The sequence below is a fragment of the Crocodylus siamensis genome, chromosome 3 (assembly GCF_052110815.1).
Source record: "Crocodylus siamensis isolate JL-2025a chromosome 3, ASM5211081v1, whole genome shotgun sequence".
Taxonomy (NCBI): domain Eukaryota; kingdom Metazoa; phylum Chordata; order Crocodylia; family Crocodylidae; genus Crocodylus; species Crocodylus siamensis.
The window spans coordinates 98,651,635-98,677,804 of record NC_143397.1 but is presented as its reverse complement, the minus strand read 5'-3'; the positions used below and the strand labels follow the sequence as shown (position 1 = coordinate 98,677,804).

The 26,170-nt window shown below is 46.5% G+C and overlaps 1 long non-coding RNA gene across 1 annotated transcript; it reads right to left on the bottom strand.

Moving 5' to 3' along the window:
- Positions 1-1,923: 1,923 nt before the first annotated feature.
- On the bottom strand, positions 1,924-21,899 carry LOC149868570 (uncharacterized). The gene is made up of 3 exons (XR_016441007.1): positions 21,608-21,899; positions 3,428-3,555; positions 1,924-3,137 (listed from the first exon to the last, which is right to left on the bottom strand). It is a non-coding gene; the product is annotated as an uncharacterized LOC149868570 (long non-coding RNA).
- Between the last annotated feature and the right edge of the window lie 4,271 nt (positions 21,900-26,170).

Below are 26,170 nucleotides of genomic sequence, written 5' to 3'. Positions count from 1 at the left end.
AGGCAGGTGAGTTACATTTGCAGTCAATTGTTATAACAATTTTTACAAGCTAGTCTAAATTTAATTAGATTTTATCTGTTTTATTCCTGAAGTGACTTACCCGTTACTGGAAACTGGAGTGTGTCATCAGCTGTAGTCCTCATTAGAATGCTGCATGGAAAGCATTTTACAATAAATGCCTGATTATTATAGTTTAAAATTTCCTGTTGCAATTATTTACCTGAAATTAGTCTAGAGCAGCTGCCTTAGGACAGTCTGAAGGCTTTCAAGGCTGTTGTCCATGGGGACACACTGGAGACACATCATGGGGATGCAGAGTTATTAGTGTGTGAGTCTTCACTGACCTGTACATTGTACCATCATTTACATTTGTCCCAAAGGCTCTAAGAGGCTCTTTCATACACCATTTCTCGTAGCTAGAGCTGGTGTGTGAATACTGCCTACCCAAGATGCAAGAGAGAGGAGAATGCCTCCCAGGGTTGTACAATATTTCTATATTATGAATATATTTTTCTTTTGCTGTTAACCATGCATCTTTTTTTACCATTAACAACTGCAGTTACCAACTATATCATAGCACGTTTCATTCTTAGGTCTCATACTGCTCCATAAAGCAGGGTATCATTATCTCCATTTAAATAGACATGAAAGATGAAGTGTTCCCTGGGTTATGATGCAGTCTCAAACTAGAGTTGGGTGAACACTTGGAAAGGTGCTTTGTGACTTTCTGATATGTTATTTTTAATGAACTGATTTCACATTGGCACATGTGCCCTTTATGTTCACTTTTGCACAGTCCACTTTTATTGTCACTGAGTTTTACAGAAAAGGAATGAAGAAGTCTTGTGAGGACACATTCAAGGAAATCAAAATAAATACATATTCTGCCATAAGTGCTTGCTTTTAGAATCCTGAAAACTATACCATAAGATTTATCTGACAGATCCCAAATAACCAGCACAGCTTGCACAGTAAGTCCTTGATGATGGTCAAGCTTTTAAGAAATGCACTCAACAATTTTGACTATTCCCTGGCTGTTCCTGGGTATTCTGAGTAACAGAGAGGGGTAAGTTCATTAACTAAAATGTTTATTAGCAGCTGCTCATTCAACTGTAATAGCAACCTGTGTATTTAAACATCATTGGTACTAATAGGTGACTACGGCAGTTTCCCTGTGGAGTTTGTTTGGCTCAAGTGCTGAACACTTACTTTTTCCTTAAATAATAAACAAGGGCTCAGATTTTCAGTTCACATAGAGGATTTAAACAAGCAATTCCTATTTAAATAAACAGGTTTTTAATGTCTGCATATCCTAGTCCCTTGTGAGAAAAAGAAATTTCAGCCCATATCTTTCTCTCTCCCTCAAGGGGCAAAACATTCCTTTCACCTTCATCAAAGTAAGTCCTTTGTTTTGTAATTTTTTCACCAAGAAATGCTTCACAGTCATTCTTGAAGTAGGCCACTTGGCACCCCTGGCAGACTGGAATATAATATCTGTGGCGAAATGCCGGGCTAGCGGCTCCGGCACCGCTTAGGGGAGCCGCGGGCTTTGCGGAGTTGTGCGAGCGCGCGGCTTGTGGGGCGGGATTGAGGTAGCTCTTAGCCGCCCTCGAGGTTCGCCAAGTTGGCACAAGTAGACGACTTAGAGTAAGTAGTTAGTGTCTCTTAATCTATAGGGTGTCCGTTGGTTCACGAGGTTCCAGAGCCAGCCCTTGTGTTCCAACAAGTGGAGCTAGTCCAAAGCTAGGTGCGGCTGCCGGCTCCGTAGTCCCAGAACTGGTCAACGGCTCATTGATATGGAATGTTAGTAATAAAAGTTATTACGGAGCAGATATAGAGTAAAATAAAAAGATTTATTCACTCACCTGGCCTCACCCTCTTACAAGTAAGAGGGGAGGCCGGTTGGAACGAAGTTGCAGTAAATACAAGTATAACGAGCGTAGATATGCTGTCTAAGCTACGATGAGAGGCAGTCGAGAAGCGGAGTCTCCGATGTTTCTTCAGTTACAGTATGCTGGATACTAAAGGGGTCTGTTGGTTCACGGGGTTCCAGAGCCAGCAGCTGCCGACTCCGTAGTCCCAGAACTGGTCAACAGCTCATGAATGGGATAGTCTATAGGGTGTCCGTTGGTTCACGAGGTTCCAGAGCCAGCCCTTGCTCTCCAACAGTGGAACAAGTCCAAAGCTAGGTGCGGCTGCCGACTCCTTAAGTCCCAGAACTGGTCAACGGCTCATAATTGGGAAACACAAAGCAATACTGTAACACAGTGAATCGTTGTCAGTTGTCGGATTTCTGAGGCCTTTATCTTCGCTGGGATACGCCCAGGCGGGGAGGCTGAGAACCGGTCTGCGGGGTGATCAGGCCCACAGAGTTTTCCAGTTGTCGTCTCTGCTGCTTCCTGCTTTTTGCCTCTTTTATAAATGTTTGTTGGACTGCCTCTATGACACTAACTATAGTATACAGATAGGATAATTTTCTTTTACATAATTATTGCTAGGCAGATTTTTTACATAAGTTTCATTTCTGCAGAAATGACACTTTTAGATAAGAAATGAAATTTACAGAATGCGCATGTGTAGCTTAATGCCAGTGGAGAAAAGTACAAAGCGTTCATTTTGATTAACAGTCTACTTCAAGGTTACATAAATGTGAGAGTGCCGTGCGGCAGTTATACAGAAAAGAGAAAATAATATAAAGTCTTTGCTAAAAACTATAAGACAGTTACAATATCCTCATTTAGTTCTCACTCAGTGAGATGCTGACATGCAGACATTTGCCACCTCCGGAGTCATTCATGGTAGCCGACACTAAATGAGAAGCCCATGCACAGGTTCCAGCACTGCTCACTTTCCTTCCAGAGCCTGTGTCCTAGCCCCCTACATCCCAATGTCCCAGTAGGCTGTAGATGCCAATATAAGGCCATAATGTTTGCCTTCAAAGCACTCAATGGATCCAGCCCTGCTATGTGAAAGCCTGAATTTTGACCTGTGAACCACCATGACAGCCATGTTCCTCTACGACAAAGAACTTGAAGCTCAGGTTGAGTCATGTGAGAGCAGGGGACAAAGCGTCCTCTGTTGTCTCAGGGAGAATTCAGAATCCAGCTGCCTTGCAAACACAACCTCCTCCAGAAAGTCTTAATGACAAAAAAGAAAAAAAAAATAACCACACACATACACTGACACCCCTCTTCTGTCCAAACACCATTTCTCAATAAAAACAACTAGTACTCCAGAACAGGCCAGTAGAACACAAACTTATGACTACCTTGGGGATGACTTTTATGCTCAAAGGGGAGACATGCCAAAGATGCCTTGATGTCTAGTAGGGTCTTTGCTGTTGCTGTCAGTTTTACATGAAAAGTGCAACAGTGCGAATTGTGATGGGCAGAATGAGACCTTAAGAGGGAAGGAGACAGGTACTTACTGTTGTTCTGGAGGCCTGGAAAGTCTCTGCCGCTTGTTCAAGGTCAGACAATAGAGTCATTAATGCTTTCAGGGGAAGACGTTCTGTCTCCTGATACCACTCCTGAGTTTTAAGTTTATCTTTTCTCTCTAAATAGAAATAAGACATTGTCCTCTTGGTGTTTTTAGGAAAAATGGAGGGTTACATGCATTCCAACATATTTTGGTCACTCATCTTCAGGGCCATATTACTTGCCTGAGGAATCTCTTTTGCAGTGGGGTAGGTGGCTTTGCCACCCTCTATGAATCCCTTGGACTCAAGACAGCCCATTAGTGGGGGTCCTTAAGTCATGATATTCAACTTGCCTGCATCAAGATGCTGTCCAGGTGGGAGTTAATTATTCTGATGGGGAATTAGCTGACATAATGACAGATGATTATATTGTGAAGACACTGCCATTCTGGACTGAATCTGTCAAATTCTGTTCAGTTAACAAAGGGATGAAGATAAACTGGGAGAAGCAAAGAGAATACCTCATTTAAAAACATTCAACTTAGAAAGGGCTGGATTTCTTGCACAGGGACTTTCACTTTTAGTTCGCTAGTTTAAATGTAGAGATTGAAAGTTCTTACCCTCCAGGGGCAGGTTGACTTAAGTTCAATGGTTTCAGTTAGGCTTCTAGTGGACAGACATCTACATCACGTTGTTTATAGCCTCCTGGCCTGCTCAGAAGAATACCTACTTCATCAGAGTTGTGAGCTGCACTGTCGTTGCCTACATCCCTGGGTAAAGAAGAGCTTTCCGTTCTTATGAAGTGCAAATCTTTTGTAAGTCTTTGCATTTTTTTGGGATCAAGATTCTCCAACATAACTGGTGAGTTTGGGGGCCTCAATTTTTTTGGTGTTCAACCCAAGATATTAGAAGGGGATCTGGGTTTTCTCAGGCATTTCTGAGAATAAGGCCCTTTCAGGTAGTTTCAAAATGGACACCCCAAATCATTATTGCTCTGCACAATCATGGTCTAAATCTAGGACTCCATGCCTGGGGCAACTGTGATGCACAGTGTAGTGACAGCTACTAGGATGCTGATCATGGGGTGCAGTTAGCACCACAAAGGTGGTACCTAGGGCTGCTGCCCTGGTCACTCCCCATCAGTTACAGTACTGCTTAAATCTACAAATTCATCATCATGTGGTAAAAAAATTCTTTTTTGCTTTAAAGAATATTTGCAAAAGCCCATTTTCAAGTACTGGAAGATCCTGGAGAGGCCTGAAATCCTATTTCCTTTCAGGAATGAACAATAAGATATAGCTAGATATCAGCCTCTGAAAAATGGCTATTTTTCATATGAGGCAAGGATTTTTGTGTGTAATATCTTTTACTAGACCAGCTGCATGGTTGGGATAGATTTAGACAAGGCTGCAAATGCAAAAAGTATGTATTGCATTTGAAAGTTTAAGTCTATGCCAACCATAAAGTTGGTCTAATAAAAGACATCACCCACAAAAATCCTTGCTTCTTGCAAATTTCTTGAACCATAATGGTTCAGCATCATTCCCACACTGTTCTTCTTACAAATTTTCCCCCAAAATGTCATCAAAAAGTTGATGATATGTAGTAGGTAACTGTCAATCCTTCTGGATCACCGTGTATGCATGATAGCTCACCATGACCTTTGATATGTGTGTCTAGGCAGGAGTATGGAGGAGTTCATAGATTTTATAGACATTAGGGCTGGAAATGACCTTGGAAGATCATTGAGTCCAGCCCCCCGCCTAAAGGGCAGGAAGTCGGCAGGAGTCATAGGATCCCAGCAAGATAAGCATCCAATTTGCTCTTGAAGGTGTTCAATGTAGGTGTTTGAACCACCTCCGATAGCAGGCTAAGTTGAGTTGAGGCTGCCCAGACCTTCCACCCCATGCTTTAGACCATTGAGACAGTATCCAAAGGCCAGACTGAGTCTAGACATTTGGTGCCTCAGTGTCTGTAGTTATATGCATGTCCAGGAATCAAACTCAGACTTCCCATGGGGTAGATAAGGAGTCTACCACTGAACAACAATAGCGGCTTTGACAAAATGATACACTTACTTCAACAATACCCTATTCATCTGTCAGTTCCTAAAAAGTATTTGCTGAGTTTGGCTTTAAACCCAAAGGATTCCCAGGCTATTTATAGGATACACCAGTACTACTCTATCTCTTTGAGGAATAGTGCTGCCTGGAGGGTTGTTACTGTGTACTGTGTGCTAGGCCTGTGCAAGTTGGCAGCGATCCAGTCTGGCTTCAGATCTGGCTGCTTCAGATGGCCGTGATCCAATCTGGAGCTCTGGACTGGGTTTCCACCTTGATCTGGCCAAAGCAGCTCCAAAGCTTCGAAGCCGCCTCAGAGATCCGGCTATAGGGTATAATGGGGAATCAATGGAAGATCTATAACTTTGTTGATTTTTATTCAATTTGGATGAAACTTGCAGGGATGGTAGCCTCTGCTGAGAGCATTAAACTTGCCAAGTGTCAAGAAGATCGGTGCAGGGGCTTGGGGGGAACTGTACCCCAAATTCCTGAAAGCCAAACTCATGTCATGGCTGTGTGTTACAACACAGGGGGGTTAAAACTGCAGGGGTGGTAGCTCTTACTGAGGCCACAAAGTCTGCCAAGTTTCAAGGACATAGGTGCAGGGGTTTAGGGGCAACTGCAAAACTTGTGCCACAGGTGACAGTGTGTGCCCTAAGGCGCAGCAGGGTGAGAGCTGCAGGGATGGCAGCCCCTGCTGTGAGGTCTGCCAGCTGTGGAGGAGATCGGTGCAGGGGGAGTCTGGGGCCCTGCACCTCCAGCTGCTGACAGGCAAAACTCATGCCAAGACTGTGTCTGTCTTGGGGCAGTTGATTGTTTTTATCGAGTCTTTCCTCTCCTTAGCCTGGTTTTGTAGGTGCTAATTGATGCCCCTCTGTATTGAGCTGGGCCCTGAGTCCCTGGTCCCTGAGTGAATCATGATTGATTGATTGGTAACTGGGGACACAGCAGCTTAGCAGCCAGGCCTGCAGCAGTGTCTCCCCTCCCCAAGACAGAGAGAGTCAGTCCCACAAGCACCTATGGCAGGAGTTTTGCTTGTCTGCAGCTTGAGGGGCAGTTTCCCCCAAACCCCTGCACCGATCTTCTTGAAACTTGGCAAACTTTGTGGCCACAGTAAAAGCTACTATCCCTGCAGTTTCTGCCCTGCTATGTTGTAATGTCTAGATGTGACAGGAGTTTTGCTTTCACAAATTTGGGGTGTCATTTCCCCCAAACCCCTGGACTGATCTTCTCAACACATGGCAGACTTCATCCTCCATGTATAGTCTACCATCCCTGAAAGTTTCATCCAAATTGGAGAAAAACCAAAAAATATATAGATATTTTATTGTTTCCCCATTATACCCTATGGCCTGATCTCCGAAGCCGCTCCAAACCACTTCCGGAAGCTGAACAAGGCAGCACTTTGACACAGATATGCTGCTTCAGACCTCGAAGTGTCGGAACCTTCTCCGGATCTGAAGCTCTGTCCTAAGTCTCACACAGCCCTACTGTGTGCTGGTTTGCAGTTTGCAAGTGATGATAATGGGATTACTAATAATACTTGCATTTCCAATGTGTTTGAGAAGTGTCCTTGAGGTAAGTTGTGGTTAGTACTGAGAAACAGGAATCCATTCTTGTCCTGTTTAGCTCTTAAGAAGCTTTGTGCTTGACCACACTAAGAGGAGAGTTGGGCCCAAATTTCCTGACACCCTAAGCTACCATGTTTACTGTAATGTAAGTGAAGCCCTTACCCTGTCCTAGTAATTAAACATGAAGTTTCCATTTGATTACTTTGTGTAATGCAGGTGGCGTTTCCAGGGATCAGGCAAACTATCACTGCAAGGGAGAGGCACCGTTATCAAACTTCACCTTTGTGCAAACATGCGTCCTGAGCCTTTTTTGAGCCTTATAAGCCAAAGTAAGCATGTGATGAGGTGCAGGGTATTTTTGTAGCGATTAGATACATAATGCCTCTGGCACAATGAACCTGCCCTTTTTTGCTTCCCAAGTTATCGTGAGGGTTGTCTGCATGCCAAGGAGGCAGCTGTTTTTCATGTGAATAATTTAAAAACCAGAACAAAACAAAATTTCTCTTGAATTTACAGCCCATCACTTGGGCTGCAGTTATAAACAGTCCTGAGCTCATCTGCTGTCTTGCCAAAGGGAACACACACATCCTTGAAACACCTGGCAGATTTCTCAGCATATTAATGAGTAATTAAAGAATTTTTTAAAGGATTTACCCCCTAATGTTAAAGGTTCCTAATGCACATGGTTTCAACACAGCAGATCTAATTTTGCTGCTACTGAAAATAGCTGTGCCCTCCTTCCCCCCTACTGACTTCACTAGTCACCAGTACACATGAAGATTCAGGCAGCATTAGCCCATCAACAAATTATAATTTCTAGTGGATGTCAGAATAATGAAAGTCCAATCCTTTCCTCCCCGCTCCCCCTCCCTGCCACTCCTTCAATTTTTCTCATTGGCCCCGGAAGGCAATGATGGCTCTGAAGAATGAAACATGCTGGCCTCCTATGCTCTGAGTGCTGCCACAAATGGAAAGAGTCCATGCTCATCCACATAAAAAATTTTCTCAGCATCTCTGCTCATTTCTGTCTGAAACTCCCTCTCCCCTCTATGCTGTTCCAGGAGCAGATGGTCTTCTATTAATGCAGTCTTAATAGACAGCGTGGGAGCTGTTTTCATTGCCTATTGATTTAAATTGCTCTTTATTTTTTGAGCCAAAACATGTAAACACAAAAAGGCAGCAGGTTAGAGCAAGTGTTCTCCCTAGTCCTGTAATTAGCCGAGACAGAGCTGTGGATCACAAGGGAGCAGCATGCTGGAGACATTTCCAGCTGAACCAGAAGGCCTGTGCTTGTCAATGCAAAGGGCTTTGAAAGGGATTGGGCACAAAGGGAAAGACAGAGAGGCCAAGAATGGGAAAATGCTATTAAAAATGCTTTGAAAGGAAGGATTCTAGCCCTGAAAGCTAACTTGGACTCAGGTGGCCAGTTCTGGTTCTGTACTCAGAGGGCCAAGGGATGCCAGTGACATGGAAGGGAAAAAAGCCATACATATAAACCACCCTTCTCCCCACTTCTTTGGGACCTCCTGGAGCCCCTCCTCACCTCATAGCTGGTCTGCGTGGAATTGGGTTCACAGGGTTTTAATCAGTAGTGTAACTATGGATGGAGAAACAGGGCACCAGCCCCAAGCACCAACTTAGAGGTGAAACTAGATGTGAAGCTGCTGTCCAGGGGGTACAAATGGCTCATTAAGCCTCAGATGGTTTTCGTGGTGGGGTCAAGTGTGGCATCAGCAGAGTAGTCAGGGTCCATGCACTCAGCTGCATCAAACCCATGACAGACTCCTACTCAATCCCTTAGTGGTATGGCTTTGGAAGCTTATCTAATGGCAGCATAGTTCTAGCAAAGGAACAGTAAAAGCATGATCAGCAGAGCAGTGCAGGTAAGTTATTTTTCTCTGCAAAGCTCTCTCAAAACACTCCCACTGTCAACCACCTGGGCGACAGTGATCATCGCCTGCTGGAATTCACCATCCAGCGCAAGGTGGCAAAGGCCTGCAGTAAGGCAGCAGCCCTAGATTTCAGGAGGGCAAACTTCAACGAGCTAAGGAGCATAGTTGGAGAAGCGCTGAGGTCCTGGAGGGGAGGGGAGCCAGGTGTCCAAGGAGAGTGGTCGGTCCTTAAGGAGACGATCCTCCAAGCCCAAAGGAAGGTAATCCCAACGAGGATCAAAGGGAGCAGGAGAGCACACAAGCCTCCAGGGCTCACCAAAAGCATTCAGGAATGTCTCCTTGCTAAAAGGGAGGCATACACCCAATGGAAAGAAGGGGACATCACCAGGGATGACTATACTGCAGTCGCTCGGGGATGTAGGGGGGAGGCTAGGAAGGCCAAGGCAGAGATGGAACTAGGACTAGCTTCCCAGATTAAGGACAATAACAGGTCCTTCTTTAAATACATAGGGGGTAAAAAGAAGGTTCTGGGTAATGTGGGGCCCCTGCAGGACGCATTGGGAAATTGGGTCGTCACAGCAGACGACAAAGCTAACGTGTTTAACGATTTCTTTGCCTCCGTCTTCCTAAGTAGAGACCAGAACAGCCACCTTCCTGCTGGGCCCCCCTTGGGCCCAAGGGGAGGCACACCTGGGCCAAGGGTTAGTGGGGAACTAGTTAGGGAGCTTCTGGAGGGACTGGATGTATTCAAGTCAGCCAGTTCGGATGATCTCCACCCTAGAGTCCTAAAGGAATTGGATGAGGTCATTGCAGGACCCCTGGCACGGCTTTACGAGCACTCGTGGTGCTCTGGTGTGGTGCCGGAGGACTGGAAGAGGGACAATGTCGTTCCCATCTTCAAAAAGGGGGAGAAGGAGGACCCGGGAAACTATAGGCCAGTTAGTCTTACCTCAATCCTGGGCAAGCTGTTTGAGAAAATTATTCTGGCACACATCCACGAGGGACCAGCAGGGAACTGCATGCTTAGGGGCAACCAATACGGGTTCGTTAGCGGCAGGTCCTGTCAGACCAACCTGGTGGCCTTTTACGATCACATCACCAGATCATTAGATGCAGGGGTAGCAGTGGACATAGTCTTCCTGGACTTTCAGAAGGCTTTCGACACTGTCTCTCACCCCGTTCTCATTAAGAAACTGGGGGACTGCGGTGTCGACACCCACACAGTCAAATGAGTCGCTAACTGGCTGGAGGGCCGCACCCAGAGGGTGGTAGTGGATGGATCCTTCTCAGCCTGGAGGGATGTGGGCAGTGGGGTCTCCCAGGGCTCGGTCCTCGGGCCCGCACTGTTCAACATCTTCATCAGTGACTTGGACGAGGGGGTAAAAAGCACCCTGTTCAAATTTGCTAATGACACTAAGATGTGGAGGGCAGTGGGCACACTAGAAGGAAGCAACAGGCTACAATCAGACCTAGACAGGTTACAAGGGTGGGCGGATGAGAATAGGATGGGATTCAACACCGACAAGTGCAAAGTAATGCACCTGGGGCGGAACAACCGGCACCATACTTACAGGTTGGGGAACTCCCCTCTTGTCAGCATAGAGGTGGAAAAGGATCCTGGAGTCATCATTGACTCCAAGAGGAACATGGGCCGGCAGTGTGGGGATGCAGTCAGGAAGGCCAGCCGCACCTTGTCATGCATCCACAGATGCACCTCGAGCAGGTCCAAGGAGGTGATCCTCCCCCTCTATGTGGCCTTGGTCAGGCCGCAGCTGGAGTACTGCATCCAGTTCTGGACGCCGCACTTCAAGAGGGATGTGGACAGCATGGAGAGGGTCCAGAGGAGGGCCACTCTCATGATCAGGGGGCAGCAGGGCAGGCCCTATGTGGAGAGGCTACAGGACCTGAACCTGTTCAGCCTCCACAAGAGAAGGCTGAGGGGGGATCTAGTGGCCTGTTATAAACTAGTCAGGGGGGACCAGCAGGCACTGGCGAAGTCCCTGTTCCCCCGAGCACTGCCAGGAGTGACCAAGAATAACAGTCACAAGCTGGCAGAGCGCAGGTTTAGGTTAGATATCAGGAGGCCCTACTTCACGGTCAGGGTCTGGAACCAGCTTCCAAGAGAAGTGGTGCAGGCTCCTACTTGGGGGTTTTTAAGAGGAGGTTAGATGACCACCTTGCTGGGGTCGTTTGACCCCAATACTCTTTCCTGCCATGGCAGGGGGTCGGACTAGATGATCTACTCAGGTCCCCTCCGACCCTAGAAACTATGAAACTATGAAACTACGAAAATTTCACCCTGCTCCTCTAGACTCTGGTGGTTACATCCCATCCTCATTCTGTGCTCCAGAGATCCCCTCTCCCATCTTGAAGTGACACCTGCAAGTTAATTCTTGCTGAGTTTGCTGAGCTGCTGCCTTGCATCAGAGTTGTACTATGACCAGGCACAAGCTCTCCCTTGATTGCAAAAGACACCACAGTTTAGCACTTATGGCAATAGCAAGGCAGGTGTCTCCTTGCTTGCTGCTACACACAGCTGTGCTATATGCATGAGTACACTGAACAGCACTTTGCTGGTCATTTGCTTATGTCAGGCTGTTTTGCAAAAGTTGGTAGTTACTACATCCTGGTTACAGTGATGGGAAAACTGAAGAACACAGAGGGTTATGTGACTTGTCTATACTTGTGTAACAAATTAGTGTCAAAGCTTGCCATTCCCATCTGGACCCCCCAGCCCTAATTCATTAGATTATATTGCAAGAATAAATAAATGCTGGTATGCATTTTTTTCAGGGAACAAACCATCACTTTTCCAAGGAAGGACTGTCTGTGTTTCACATAGAGGAAGCAGAATTAAGTTGTGCTGTGCTCAGGGCTGATATCAATAGTATCAGCCTCAACACTTTCAGGCTACAGGGGAATGAAGATGTATGGTTTTAGGACTGAAAAATGACCAGGCAGTGTTGAGGGAGGAAAGTAGGCACCTAGTTGGAGCACCAGGACTCTTTAGATTCTGTCATAGTCTTACTGTGAGACTCTGGGCAAGTCTCATTTGCCACAACTTTTGTGTGTATAAAATGAACATGAGGTCCATCCTAAGCATGGAAGCTGAACTGTGTGAGGTTGAGACCTGCGAGGGAAGGGCGTTAGGGGGACAACATTCTATTGCAATCAATGCCTTTCTCCTCCAGTTAACAGAACTTTTGTGTTTATGCTCACCTTGCCATGCGGCTTCTCCAGTCTTCACCAGTGCATTCTGGGAAACATGGGCAGGTTTTTCATGGTGCCTTGGCAGGGGATGCACACACAGACACAGCTGCTCCAGTAGCTCCATCTGGGTGCTGTTACTGTGTACAGAGCTAAACTACGTATATAGACACAATCAGGGGGTCCTGTCCACAAGCCATGGCTTCTAGTGAAGTTGAAAACTGGCATGCATTCGCGATGCATAGGGGGTGTATGCGGGTACGCATGCACCCCCTGAGTGTGGCATTGCACCCGCTACCAAAAGGCGCCACCAACACTGCTGGCAGTGCCTGCAGGCAGGTGTCGGTTTCTACCCCCACACCTGCCACTGGTGGACAGTCCACAATTGCTGCTGGCTGCTGCCAACGCTCCCAGCGGCACCTGCGGGTGGTCGCTGACCGCTGGTTGGCGCTTGCCACCTGCTGCCGACAGCGCTGTGGCTGCCTGCGGCTGCTCCACACTTACCTACACCATGCTCCCACTGCCAACTGTGCCACCATGTGGCAGAGCTCGTTGTGCTCCCCCAACCGTGGAGGGCATGCAGTGTTCATGATGGCAGGTAACCAAAGTTTCTAACTGAGGTTCCATTTGTGTGCCTGGCTGGGCACACACAGAAGTAAAAGAGCTGGAAGGAGCACCTTTCCACTTTTGGACTGTGCACCACTGGCAGGCTTCTGCCTACACTGCTCCTGCCACACTGGAGAAGCAGTGGGTAGAGGGCAAGTGCAGCCTGGTCTTTATATCACCCACAATGCAATGGCTGTTGCAGCTGAGCCAGCATAGATGAGTAAGTAATCGGTGCTGGGAAAAAGGGCAGCAGTAGCTCACTTCCCTATGGAGCAGGAGGGAGACAGGGATCAAGCATTGTTTCTCAGAACAGTCACAGTTTGGCCCCTGCTCTGCTTGGCCCCAGCCTCCACTGCCCCCAGCTGAAGCTCAATTGCAAAGTTCTAGTCCAGCCCTATGAGCCCTGTTGGGTGCCTTCACTGCAAGAAGGGAAGAGACCCTCCCTTCCAGCATGGGAGCTTTCAAGGAAGACTCCTGGGAGAGGAAGAGACTGGGAAATAGGCTCTTTTGGAAAAAATGCTGTGATATGAAGGCTTTTTCCTACCTGCTGCCATTGAAGTCAAAGGCAAAACTCCTAGGGACCCCTGTGAGAGCAGGTTCAGGCCCTCAAGGGAACATTTTGCAAAAGACAAAAAGGGCATTTGTAAACCCTTTCTCCCTCTGCACAGAGAGAACTTGCACAATTGATACTCGTGCTTCTCAGAGTGCCCTGTTGCAGCCATCCCAGGGGGCCTGCTCTGCAGTTTAGAGGCCCTGGGTAGCAGCTGAGACAGCTGCCATGGAGATTCATGCTTCACAGGTGCTCACAGATTAAAGTGAAAGTGGCTGACTTAGACCTGGAGGTTGATGCAAGAGACTATAACTCCAGCTGAGGTGCTCAGAAGGGACTGGTTGAAAATAGCAAAGGCAAATACAACACCAGGCATTTTTTACCTAAGAGGAACCCGGCAGAATCCATCCCTATGCCAGCTCCCCACAGCTTGCATTTGGCAAACAGGCCTCTCTTAGCTGGTTAATCAAAGCAGACTCCTCACTTCTGCACATGTGTGTCCTCACTCACAGAGGGGCCAGCAACAAAGCAGAAGACTAGATCCCCATAGCCAGGCCCAGGATTCAGTGTATGATCTTCTCCCCATGCTGTGCCAGGTGGGAAGGGTTAGTGTAAGGGGAATTAGGAAACCTATGATGCATCCTAGCTAGGACCGTGATCAATAAGAAAGAAAATTGAGCTTTCTGGGGAATTGGGATATTTTTAGTCCACAGCTCCATTGCTTCCAAAGGGCAAGGCAGCGAAACTTGGTGGAAGCTTTTCAGTGTGTATTAGACAGGGAGCTGACCTGTGGCTTTGGGATGACTGCAGTGGCATGAAGAGGCTCTGCAAAGGGCAAAAAAGCTGCATGCAATCTGTGAGCCTGTATCTGGCCTCTCACCAACTTCACCAGCTTCCAGTGGGGTTAGTCCTGATGTTTCCTCTTACACCCCATCTTTGGTGTAATCAATGATGCCAGCTGATCAGGGGGTGGCTTTCTGGTTTAAGTCATGTGGTGCATCTGATTCCCCACAGGAGTCTTTCCCTTAAAGATAAGTGGGTTTGGATTGAGCCTGGGTTAAATTTAGGCCTGGAGGCCCAAGATAACAACATCTTATATATTTGTCAGCTGAAATTGTATCCCCAGGTGGTGGGAATCTTGTGAGAGCAGCTGTTGTCATGAGATTTCCACTGTGTGCAAGCTGGGAAAAAGAGCCACAGCTCCCAGAGTGATAGGCTCAGGTGCTGTTGATAGAACTAGAATCTAAAGAGCTGGAAAGGACTTCAGTTGCCATCTAGCCCAACCCTTGCACACATGCAGGGTGTGCTCTTCCTAGACCATTCCAGACAGATGCTTATTTATTGTGAGTGAATGAGTAGAAGGCAGGGAAGATTTGTACCTTAGAGACTAATCAAAGTGTGTGCGTGTCCTATTACGTGCTATGTATATAGCACTCTCTCATGAGACATAAAGGGCCATGATAATACTGTGCTTAGTCACCATGGAAATCAGGACAGATGAATGCTAAAGTTCATGGTAAAGCATCACTGTCATCTTGGTTGTATGCACGGTTAATGCGGCAAGTCTACAAAAGTCTCTGTGTTTCTTATGCATCTATTTGCTGCTTCACACTCCTTTGTTTTTGGATCAACCAAATATGTTCATGGCCTCAGCTCCTGTTCTGCTCAGGTTCTCTACGTCCTCTCTGACAGCCATCTGGGCTAAGGAAAGTCTCTAGCAGCTGTGGCAGTACATCCTCACTCATGTGGCTGTAGAGGTACAAGAGGTCCCAGCCTAAGCTGATGCCTAAAAGCAGCCTGGTTTAGTTCTGGGCTTCACAGTCTCCTTGTTCATTCTCTAACCTTTGGGCTGGTGCTGTTTTTTTTCCTGTCTAGTTGTAGGGGGACTTTGTTTACCTACACTATGGGCATGTCTATACGGGACATTTATTGTGGAGTTGCTTAATTAGCTCTCTAGTAAACATCTTGGTGTATACTCACCACAGGGAACTAATAAACTCCACAGTAGGTTAGTACTTGTAAATAGAAGTACAATCGAAGGAGACGAGTTAGACGTAGAATTCTCCAGGGAGCTCTCAGAGGCGGTTTACTCAAAGGACCTGGTTGTCATGGGTGACCTAAATTTCCCAGACATCTGCTGGGAGGAGCAGTCGCCCAGGTCTGAGGGTTCATGCAAGCTTCTAACCTGCATACAGGACCTGCACCTAACATAGGAGGTAAACATTCCCACTGGTGGAAATGCCTTACTAGACTTGGTGCTGGCCCCAGGGGATGACTTGGTGGGGGATCTGTAGGTACCGGGTAACCTAGGGGATAGTGACCACCTACTGATAGGTGGGAAAAAGGTGGGAAAGATAACTAGTTGGGCTGAAATGCTAGACTTCAGGAAGGTCAGTTTTAACAACCTCAGGAGATTAGTTAGGGAGGGACTGATGGGCAAAAGCATTGGAGTGATGGGAGTCCAGGAAGGGTGGGCGTTTCTCAAGGGACTGATCCTGCAAGCACAGAAAGGGACCATCCCAGTACACATAAAAGGGGGCAAAAGAGCAAAGAAACCCTCTTGGTTGAGCAGGGAAATCCAGGAGATCAAAAGGGGAAAAGAGAGGTTTACAGGCTGTGGAGGCAGGGGGCAGTCGCGAAGGAGGATTCTACTTTATAAAGAAAGTGCAGGGTAACATAGGACCCCTTCAAGATGGACTAGGGCAACTAGTAATAGATAGGATGGCCAAAGCAGAGCTCCTAAATGATTTTTTTGCATATGTGTTCCTGGACATGGATACAAGCATGCATCCCAATTGGACTTTAGGTAAGCACGAAACAGATACCAACCCACCAACTGTTAGCACTGACCTAGTAAAGGGGCACTTGGAGGGACTGGATGTTTTTAAGTTGGCAGGCCCTGATGATCTTCATCCTAGGGTACTTAGGGAATTAGCTGGAGTCAATAGTGAAACCACCGGTGTGACTGTTTCAGCACTCGTGGCACTCAGAACAGGTCCTGGAGGACTGGAAAAGGGCCAGTGTGGTCCCTATTTTCAAGAAGGGGAGGAAGGAGGAACCAAGTAACTATAGGCTGGTTAGCCACACCTCTATCCTTGGCAAGACCTTAGAGAAAATAGTTACGAATCACACTTGTGGGGGACCAGTGGGTAAAATAATGTTAAGGGGCAACCAACATGGGTTCATAGCAGGCAGATTCTGCCTGACTAACCTGGGTTCTTTTTACAACGGGTCACAAAATCTTTAGATGAAGGAACAGAGGTAGATGTTATTTACTTAGATTTTAAAAAAGCCTTTGGCACAGTGTCTCACCTAATTCTTATAAATAAAATAAACAGTTGCAATGTAGATTATTACACAGTCCAGTGGTTGGAAAATTGGCTTATGGGACACACCCAGAGAGTGGTGGTGAATGGGTCAGTTTTTACCTGGAGAAATGTGGGCAGTGGAGTCCCCCAAGGCTCTGTCCTGGGACTGGTACTGTTCAATATCTTCACTGGTGACTTGGATGAGGGAGTAGAAAGCACTCTGTCCAAATTTGCAAATGACATTAAACTATGGGGGGAGGTAAACAAACTAGAGGCCAGGAAGTGAATCCAGACACGCTTGGACAGGCTGGGGAAGTGGGCAGAACAGAACAGGATGCAGTTTAACAAAGATAAGTGCCATGTGTTGCATCTAGGGAGGAAGAATCATCAACACACCTATAGCCTGGGAGGTACCGTTCTAAGTAGTACAACTGCGGAAAGGGATCTTGGAGTCATAGCGGACTCCAAAATGAACAGGAGTCGCCAATGTGATGAAGTAAGTAGGTGCAACACAAACAGGTCCAGTGAGGTGATACTTCCTCTCTCTGTGGCATTGGTCGGGCTGCAGCTGGAGTACTGCATCCAGTTTAGGGTGTTGCACTTCAGGAGGGATGTAGATAACCTGGCAAGAGTTCAAAGGAAGGCTACCCATCCAGTTAAAGGCCTACAGGAAAAACCCCATGAGGACCGATTAAGGGGCCTGAATCTCTTCAGCCTCCACAAGAGAAGGCTGAGAGGTCATCTTGTGGCTGTCTACAAACTCATCAGAGGGGACAGCAGGAAATAGGGGATATGATGTTTATCAGGGTGCCCTTTGGAGTAACTAGAAACAATGGCCACAAACTTCAGGAGACTAAATTTGGATTGGACATCAGGAAAAAATTGTTTACAGTGAGGGTTGCCAAAATATGAAATACGCTTCTGTATGGAAATATATTCCGGCCTATTGGAAAAGTAATAAAAGGGCTGGGAGATCCCCTTGGCTCAATAGGGAGCTCATGGACGTCTTGAATCTGAAAAGAGAAGCTTATAAGGGTTGGAAGTCAGGAACTACCACTAAGAAGGATTATGCAGCACTTGCCTGCACCTGGAGGGAGCAGACCAAAAAAGCCAAGGTGGAAACTGAACTCAAACTGGCTATGGGAATCAAGGACAATAAAAGGTCCTTCTTCAAATATATGGGAAGTTGGGGAAAAAACAAGGGCAAAATCAGACCCTTGCTGAACCAAATAGGGCAGTTGACAACTGACACCCAGGAGAAAGCTAATCTCCTAACGATTACTTTGCATCAGTTTTCTACCAGCCCAAGTCCTGCCTAACAGGACACAGGACTACCAGGGTAAGGGCAATCATATGCCTATAACTGGTGAAGATCTTGTGAAGAAACATCTTGAGTGGCTGGACATCCTCAAGTCAGCTAGCTCAGAGGGAATGCACCCAAAAGTACTGTACCTAAAAGTGCTAAAAGAGTTGGATGACATCATAGCATGAACAATGGCAAAGATATTTGAGAACTCATGGTGCTTGGGAGCGGTTCCTGAAGATTGGAAGAGGACCAATGTGGTGCCTATCTTCAGGAAAGTAAGGAAGGAAGATCCAGGGAGCTACAGGCCAATCAGTTTGACCTCAATTCCTGGAAAGATCTTGGAAAAAAATGACAAAGAAACCATCAACAACAGGCTATGGAAGGCAATGTTCTGAGAGAGAGCCAACATAGCTTTGTTGTGGGTAAGTCTTGCCTGACCAACCTAATTTCCTTCTATGACCAGGTGATGCATTACCTGGACAAAGGAGAAGAGGCTGATGTCATATATTTAGATTTCAAAAAAGCCTTTGACTTGGTCTCCCATCATGACCTCATGGTAAAATTGGTGAACTGTGGCCTTGACAACCTTATGGTCCAATGGCTGGGGAATTAGCTCTGTGGTTGGACCCAGAGAGTGACAGTCAATGAAACCAAGTCAACATGGTGCATGGTGACCAGTGGCATCCCTCAGGCTCAGTACTTGGATCAGTACTCTTTAATATATTCATAAATGATCTGGATTCATATGTCAGAAGCAGACTGGCTAAGTTCATGGACAACACCAAATTATGGGGAAGTGTGGTCACTCTAGAGGATAGGATGGCAATTCAGGCTAACCTGGACAGGCTTGCTAGGTGGGCAGATCAAAACCTGATGACATTCAACACAGAGAAATGCAAGGTGCTATACCTTGGAAGAAAAAACCCACATCATACTTATAGGCTTGGCAGTGCTACATTCACTAGCACCATGAATGAAAGAGATTTGGGGGTCATGACTGACCACAAGAGCCTCCAATGCAGTGCTGCAGCCACCAATGTAATGCTGCAGCCAGCAAAGCAAATAAAACTCTGGGTTGCATCTACCAATGCGTCTCAAGCAAAGCCCAAGAAGTCATCTTCCTGCTTTACTTGGTATTGGTGAGGCCACAGCTGGAGTACTGCATCAAATTCTGGGCTCCAAACATTAGAAAGGACGTGGAAAAGATTGAGAAAGTCCAGAGGAGAGTCACGCACATAATTAGAGGTCACTAGAACAGGCCTTATGAGGAAAGGCTGCGAGCAATGGGACTCTTCAACCTGGAGAAGCGAAGGCTCAGAGGTGACTTGGTAGTAGCCTATAAGTATATAAGGGGTGTACATCAGGTGCTTGGAGAACATCTGTTCACCAGGGCACCCCAAGGAAAGACAAGGTCTAACAGTCACAAACTGCTAGAAGACTGTTTTAGACTGGACATAAGGAAAACTTCTTTACCATCTGAATCTCCAAAGTCTGGAATAGACTCCCCCCAAAAGTGGTACAAGCAGCTACTCTGGATACTTTTAAGAAACGCTTGGATGCTTATCCTGCTGGGGTGATCTGACCCTAGCTGACTTCCTGCCCCTTGGACAGGGGGCTGTACCCGATGATCTCCAGCCCTAATGTCTATGAAATCTATGAAACCCCGCAACACCCTTGAATGTGTACAGTGCGACACCAGTAAGCCACATAAAGTAACATTTTCATCTTGTGTACATGGTAATGGTGTCACATGTACCAGCGCCCCAAATGACCACAAACATTTACAGTATGATGATTGGGAATGGTTTAAACAAGGATTTTAGGAAATGAAAGGGTTTAGCTCTGTGGAAGTGGCCACATGGGTGCTATGGGAGTGCCTTGATGTAGGTGATATGAAGATAAAAGCAGAATTTAAAACCAACCCATTATAGTTTAGGGACTGGTAGATTCTCAGTCCAAAATTCTGTATATGGCAAGATAATGAGTGTCTGTAACAGCTACAAATGAAGGCTATAAAAGATGGTTTTCCAGTGTGAAGGTTGGTGGAAGTCGGATGTTCTCTATCCTGACTCTACAGCCACCTCCAGAACTGCTTGGGATGGATTTACATAATTCATCACCAGACTTTGTCTCCATTTCATTTTCTTTTCAGTTTGCTATCTTAATACTTTTTCTTAGTTTTAATAAATATTTTTATAAAATATAAATGCCCTCAAAGAGCACATTTTTGGATCCTTCCTACCTGCAATCCTGAATCTGCAGTTGAATAAGACCAGCCTTCTAGTCTTCTAAACTCTTCTAGTTTAAGGAAAAAACCCTGAAAAGCCTACATAGAAAATGTGTCTTTACTATTTAATATCCCCCGCCCCCATTCTGTGGCTTGACAGCCATGTGGCACTTAGATTTGAAGAAATCCTGACAAATCCCCTCCACAGATGTGCTCTCGGACAAAAGCATCTCTGCCACCCTTCTGGGGAACTTTGCTTTCTTTCCCCACGTGGCCAGTTATATTGCACAGAAATGCAGCCAACTTCCCGCAGCTCATGGCCCATGCCTGAGGTCACCATTACCTAACCATTTTTTGCGCATGACACAATTATTTTTAGTGCCAGTTGGGGATTGTCCCTGGAGGGTATTTCTTCTGCATGGCAAACGCTGTAGTGTCATGCTAGGCCCTGCCCACAAACACAGAACCAGGTGCTCCAGAAAGTCTTAGAAATATCTGATAACATTTCTTCTTGTAACTGTCATGCAAAACCATTTTTCTCCTGGAATATGTCTTCCTCAGATCGTGACAGGTTACATGCAAAGCTTTGGGGCCTTTTGAGTCCCAGGCCTATAGAATGCAGGAGAAATGTGTGTTTCATTTTAATCAAGCATGAGGGAATTTAAGAACATTCAGGGGGTTAATTTTTGTAACTGATTTCCACTTAAGGTGTTACATGAGGAACAGACAGATTGGTTTAAATTCTTCACTGCATCCTGAATTTTTAACTCACAACACTTATGCTTCAGTGCTCAGTTGGGAGAAGGAGAAACAGGACAGTTTCAGATGCTGTTTAGTCCTGCCCAGCAGGTATTTCAGACGTGTGTGTGTAAGGGGAAATATTTAAAAATAGCTCATGGGATAAGGACTCACAGTATACTTTATAGACAATAGCAGATGCTTCTCTGCCAAGATAGAATACCTGTCATGAAGGCTGCTTTACTTTTTGGTTGGGATTTTCAGTAGTAAGGGTCCCAATTTCTGTTGAAATTCACTGATTGTTGGGTCACCTAACTGCTTAAAGCTGCGCTGAAAGTCTGACTGCTCTTTCTGTCACTAGCTAGCAATTAGGAATACATGCTATTATTTTCCTTTCCAAACAGAATCTCTTTAACATGTTAATTATATTCTCACTTCTTACTAAACCTAAACTTACTTAGCTCTATCAAAGGCTTAAGTTAAAATCCTGGTTCTGAACAGCTGTGAAACCTGGGAAAGTTTAGATCCCATTATGGACCTCAGTGTGCCAGTGGAACCATTATAATGATCAACCTGAAGCAAAAACCCCAAGCCTGATGATTTTTTAACTGAGAAAATTCTAATCCTATTCTGGATCAGAACCAAGATTGGGGGCCCACACTAGGAAAAGCCAGACACTGTATTTGTCCACTTAATTTACTTCTTCCATTTAAACCGTACTTACCTTAAACTGCTAATGGTGACCTCCTTACAGTTACAGGGAGAAAGATGCTGCTCCTACTCCTTGTGCTCTGTAGAAGAGTCACCATTAAGTAGATGATGCTTTCCAGAGGGTCAGGAGTCAAGGTAATCTAATCTACCAATAGAGGCAGATTGTCAACATTCTTCTATTTCCACTGGTGTTAAATCATCTTTCCTTTATCACGTGGAAACGGTCAAGAAGTACTGAGACTTCGCTGAGTGTCCAAAAGAACCAAAAGATCCATTTGTTTTGATCCTCCTGACAAGACAAATTACCCTGCTTCATCAAGCCAGTTTTAGAATAGCCCAACTAATGGATGTTCAACATCCCCTGTGAGAGTCAATTCCCCAGATCCCATCAACAGAAGATATGCCCTGCTAAAAACTGGAAGATCTCTTCTGCTTAGTTTCATCCTGTTTTTCTTAGCTATATCCCACGTGCAGCATCCTAAATTATTCTTCTTCCTTGGAGTTCGCAGTTGTCAAGTATCATATTTCTAACCAAGTCAGAGCTGCCTACCCCTTCTTTTCTTTGTTTGCTTACATATTAAATAAAAAGATTTAAAGCACATATAAGTAGCAAAGTCAAGCTCTCAAAGGCTAGAATTAAGGTTTCTGGGAGCAGTGTTAATTCTCCCCCCTTCCCTTTGTGCATGTGCAATAGGATACATTCTAATTACATGATTGCTCACTGCTTTTTCCAGCAAAATTCCTGCTGATGTTTAATCTTTCCTTATCATGTTTCTGTGCATTGAATCTTTTCTTAGAACTCAGTCTGTGCAGACCCCTAACCATTTCTGCTACTCCTCTCTGAATTTAGTTCAACTTTATCAACTTCTTTCCTATACTGAAGTGCAAAGAAGTAACAGCAGCATTATCTCATCCAGGCTGTCAAGTGAGGAGCTCTTACTTCTCCGATACATGATTCCATGCTTTTCCCCTAGCAGAGATGCTTTCCCCCCATCCTGTTGCATTCCATATTGACACCTCAGCCTCTACCAGCATTACAGCTTTCTGGATATGAAATCTGATCCCTGATGAAGGCAAGATTTCAGCTTAAGTGTTTGCAGCTGCTGGATTTAATCTCAAATTCTGTCTTCTCAAGACTCCTTTATCTTACTTTTTTTTCCACTAGTGCTTGCAACACCTCCCAGTTTAATGAACTCTGCTGCTAGTTATGCTCTGTTTGCCTCTTTTGCAAAATCATTAACGAAAACCAAACCAAATGCTTCTTCCATTGCCATTTGACTTAGCATGGCAGTTATGAGTTCTCAGTGAAGTGGCACCGCACTGCTAGGCATTTTGCAGCCTCTTGGCTAGGAACAGATTGAATTTTATTAGATGTTTAGAATTATGGATCCAAAAAAATGACAAAGCCAGTAGGGAAATACAGATTGCCCAAGCGAGGAACTAACATAAGAGGGGTGGGGGTGAGGAGGGGAATGCAACGAGGTTACAGAAAATACAATGTTAGCCAACTAAGCCTGGGGATAGGGTTTCGCGATGCTGAGAGAGAAAGAAGATAGATACGCACAAACCTGTACAATGGTCCACAGTGGTGGAGGAAGTAGGTTGACAAAAGTTTCTCAGTCCATATAGTCTCATTGTGGGGGGTCCTCTTTGGGTGGAGCGGGGTGGTCCGTTGCTGAAGATTCTTCTCAAAGTGAAGTCCATCAGGTACAGAGGGGAGTTCAGACAGTCCCTTCTGGGTCTGGTCCAGCGGTGGTTGGTTTGGTGGGGTTGGTGTACTGGTGGTGGCCTGTTATGTGCTCCATGTAGATGTCACGGGACCGGTGAATCGTGTTGGACACTATGAAGCAGCGCATCAGCTTGGCATAGCGGCGGCATGCAGGACGCTTTTGTAGCTGGCGTCCCAGGCTCCGAGTGTTACACATAAACCAGTTTAAGTGATCGGAAACTGTTTTAAATCTGTAACAGAACATAAGTTCAGTGCACATAAACCAGTTTCAAAATGGCTGGTTTAAGATGAACCTGGCTGAATATAGTATCAGACTTCACTGATCTGAGTCAAATAGGTTAATGCAATGTCTGTCCCCGACTCATAGTTTCAAAGTTGGTAGGGTCGGAAAGGACCTGAGCAGATCAAGTCCGGCTCCCTGCTATGGGTAGGAAGAGTACTGGGGTCAAACGACCCTGGCAAGGTGTCTATCTAGCCTCCTCTTAAATACCCCCAGGGTAGGAGCGAGGACTACTTCCCTTGGAAGTTGGTTCCAGATGCTAGCTGCCCTGACAGTGAAGTAGCGCCTGCTGATATCTAGCTTGAATCTGCTCTCTGTCAGCTTATGGCCGTTGTTCCTTGTTACTCCCGGTAGTGCTCGGGTGGGGGGAACAGGGACTCTCCCAATGCCTGCTGGTCTCCCTTGGCCAGTTTATAGAGGGCCACCAGATCCCCTCTCAGCCTCCTCTTGTGGAGGCTAAATAGGTTCAGATCCCATAGTCTATCCTCAGGCTCTGCTGCCCCCTGATCATGCAATTGGCCCTCCTTTGGACCCTCTCGATGTTGTCCACATCCCTCCTGAAGTGCGGTGCCCAGAACTTAAACTCCTTCCTGGTTTAAGTTACACCAGAGTCTCCCAGCATCCCAGATGCTTTGCAGCAGTGGGCTAGGCTGGGCTGTCTACTGGAGCAGAGCAGGGTTGGCCCCACCCCTCTCCTTCCTAGCCAGAGCACTGTCACTGCTCAAGCTGGATGAAGAACTACAGCAGCTGCCAGGCTTTCCCCCAGTCCCTCCACCTCCCTGGCTGCTCAGGCAGGGATCCCTCCTCCCACCCCTCTCCCATGGCAGGGACCTGACATCTAGCCATATCCATCCCCCTGCCCCATGCTAACTACTGCTGAGAGGTGTCTGTGTGGGTCTCCAATTTCAGTGGAACAAAGGGCAGACAGCTACTGGCTTCCAAATGCAAATGCAACCTGGAGATAAGAGCTTGAAACTAATGAGAGAGATGTTTTCTTTTGTAGGGTGTGATGGGCTGATAAACTTTTTTTCTGACAAGCAACCCGGCTGGTTGCAATCTGTCAGTTTTCAAGAGGGATCAGAGAAAGGTGTTAGAAATTACCTGGTTTGCATGCAGTCTGAAGAAGCAGGGAGAGGAAACTGAAAAGCTCAGTATCACCAACGGCTGCAGGATCTAACACAGTGGTTCCCAACCTTTTTATGATGCGACCCTAAATTGCCACCAACAGGACCTCCCAACCTGGCACTGTGGGGGCTGCTGGGAGTGGAGTGCAGTGGTGGCAGCAGCCCGAGGTTTGGGGAGACACCATTGCCCCCTTCATGCGCGGCGGCCCCGTCCTGCCTGCCTGCTGTTCCCAGGCTGCGTGCAAGTGTTCATGTGCATGTGTGCGGGCCCTTCACAACCCTGCTGAATACCCCCTGTGACCCTGATTTGGGTCGTGCCCTGAGGAACCAATGATCTAGCAACACTCTTTGCCCCTTGAGCAGCAAGTGGGGAAAAGCCTGGCACTGTAGGCAGGGTGGGGGGTTTATACCCCTCCCTAATCAGATCATTCTGCCAGGGCCTGGCCACAACTGTGCTTTTGCAAGGGATATTTGTTATACGGTCCCCTATACTGCTGGAGCACAGGAAGGAATGACTAATCCTGCCAGCAGCACTTGGTGTTGTGCCCAGAGGCAAGGCTGGGCACAGCTTGCTGCTTCCTGGGTATTACTTAGCTGCCAGGCTACTCTAGGGGGAGCGTCCCTTACACCTGTTTTATAGGTTCTGCAACTGCTGATGGGAAGCAGGTTGTAATCTAAGAGTTCACTCAACCCCAGACTCTGCTGCAAGACACTTCCCTTCAGTATTGTTTAGGGTTTTAGGGCCATGTCCTCTTCTCTCCAGTCCCTACCCAGCCCAGCTCCTCTCCAACACAGTGAACCCTGTTGGTTTAGTGCAGTCATTCCTGTGGTGACTGTTTTTTCCTTTGCAGATGAAGGGCGCAGTGAATCCATCATTTGAAATCCTGCTTTTCTGGCTCAGATATGAAAGACTACCTGGCCCTACTGCGAGCATTCCCATCGTTACGGCGTCCCAGCACTGGGTGCATGTGCCTCTTTAGGAATCATTCATGCATTCATTATGTTTGTGAGTGCATGACTGATGCTGCGTACACTCTCCTGAGGTACCTGAGGGAGAAGAAATGGCTGCTTTCTACCAGCATGGCTTCATCATCTTGCCTGTCCCCAGGAAATGTAGCAAGGACAGAAAGATGCTGTACTACAAGCCCATTTTCATGGCTGTTAAGTCAGACCCAGCTGAAAAGAATTCAGGCCTGTTCCCTTTGCTCATTGAGGGAGCTGCTAAGAAGCCACCTGTCTGAGGAGGACTTCCAGCTGAAATGACCCCACGGTCAAATGGGTCGCCTACTGGTTGGAGGGCCGCACCCAGAGGGTGGTAGTGGATGGGTTCTTCTCGACCTGGAAGGATGTGGGCAGTGGGGTTCCGCAGGGCTCGGTCCTCGGGCCTGCACTGTTCAACATCTTCATCAGTGACTTGGATGACGGGGTAGAAAGCACCCTGTT